The 2,038-nt window shown below is 35.5% G+C and overlaps 1 non-coding gene across 1 annotated transcript; it reads left to right on the forward strand.

The window, feature by feature from the left end:
• The first annotated feature begins 392 nt into the window (after positions 1-392).
• Positions 393-464, forward strand: TRNAT-UGU (transfer RNA threonine (anticodon UGU)). Its single transcript has one exon. It is a non-coding gene; the product is annotated as a tRNA-Thr (tRNA).
• Positions 465-2,038: the final 1,574 nt, after the last annotated feature.

Here is a 2,038-nt window from a genome sequence, read left to right on the forward strand (position 1 = left end):
ACAGACCTGCAACCTAGATGTCCCAAAAGGAAACCGAGAATATGAAGTAAGTAGCATGAAAGAAGAAAAAGGTACTTGGAGTGAACTTGTTAAACGAAGTGCAAGATCTAAAGTATGTCCGAGTAAAGGAGTACTTTCGTGTGCAAAAAAATGCATTCCCCGAAACTCTGTAGCGCTACAAAATACATATGCTCTTCTAGATATTAGTGATGTAGAAGACGTGAACATGAGACAAAATAGAAGAAAAATGAGAAATGCTAAATTGCGGACAACTAACTAACTAACTAACTCCCTAGCCTTCTTAAACCCGAAGGTTCATGGCTGCAGCAACACAGGCCTTCCATCTTTCCCTATCTTGAGCAAGTTCTATATACTCTTTTCCATCCGGGGCCTCCCCCATGGCGCAGTGGTAGCGTCATTGCCTTGTAATCAAGGGGTCCCGGGTTCGATCCCCGGTGGAGGAGGCACAAGTGGTTAGGATCCCACTTTAAACTGTAGGTCCAGTCCCGATTAGCCTTACTGTGCATAAAGTGGACTTAAAACACCAACTCAAACCAAACTCTTTTCCATCCCTACCGATTTCCCTTAGGTCCATCTCAACGTTGTCCCTCCATCTTCATCTTGGCCTTCCTACAGGTCTCTTACCATCTGGTTTCCCAACAAGAATCCTGTAAACTCCTCGTTCCTCTCCCATTCGTGCCACATGGTCTGCCCACCTAAGTCTTCTTGATTTAATTAATATCTGGACATGAATACAAATTATGTAGTTCTAAATTATGTAACCTTCTCCACTCACCTGTCTCCTCATCCCTTTTAGGTCCAAAGATTTTTTTAAGGATCTTATTTTCAAATACTCTCAATTTATGTTCCTCTTTCAATGTAAGGGACCAAGTTTCACATCCATATAATACTACAGGCAAAATAACGGTTTTGTATATTTTAACTTTTAGTTTCTTAGATATTAAACGAGAAGACAAAAGTTTATGAAGAGAGAAGTAACATGCATTTCCTGAATTAAGCCTACTTTTTATTTCCTCTTTAATATAATTTTCATTTGTTAATATTACTCCTAAGTATTTGAATTTGGAAAGTGGTTCAAACGAGTTGTTATCAATAATTAGATTTTGATTATTACCTAACACTTGGTTTCGGCCTGTAAGCATATATTTAGTTTTCTCTTTGTTAACTTCCAAACCTATCTCTTTAGCAGTTTTGAAAAATATTTTAGCATTATTCTTAATTGTATTCACATCATTGCCCAGTAAGTCTACATCATCTGCATATGCTAACAACTGAGTCACACCATTTAATTTTAGTCCTTCTTTAGTTTCTTTTACCTTCCTAACAGCATATTCTAAGGCAAAATTAAAGAGTAATGGAGATAATGCATCTCCTTGTTTTAACCGATCATGAATTGTAAATTTGTCAGACATATTAATACCCACACGAATTTTACTTTCTGTTTCACTGGTGCATATTTTTATCATACTAACAAGCTTCTTAGGTATTCCAAACATTTTATCACCTTTTTTAAACACAGGAACAATTATGGATTCTTTCCACTGTTGAGGGATTTCTTCTTTATTCCATATTAAACAAATTAATTTATGAATTTGACATATTAATGAATTTCCACCAAATTTAAATAACTCGGCTGGTATTAAATCAATGCCAGGTGCTTTGTTATTCTTTAGCCTTTTAATAGCATCTTTAACTTCAGTCAAGTTAGGTTCTGGAACTAAAGGTTCTGCTGTGTGGACTTCATTTACTTCTGATTTATCTCCTACATGAACATTTAAAAGGTCATTAAAGTAGTTCTTCCATCTATTTAGAATATCGCTTGGGTCAGCTAGAAAATCACCGTTTTTATCTTTTATCAAGTTTACTTTAGGTTGCCACCCCTTCCTAAACTCATTCACACCTTTTTATAAATCTCTGATATTTTTATTTTTGCTGTTTGTTTCAATTTCGTTAATTTTGCTTTTCAAGTAATCTCTTTTTATACTTCTAAACGTGCGGTTAACTTCTCGCTTTATTC

The sequence above is a fragment of the Lepisma saccharinum genome, chromosome 6, assembly GCF_977018435.1.
Source record: "Lepisma saccharinum chromosome 6, izLepSacc3.1, whole genome shotgun sequence".
Lineage (NCBI taxonomy): Eukaryota > Metazoa > Arthropoda > Insecta > Zygentoma > Lepismatidae > Lepisma > Lepisma saccharinum.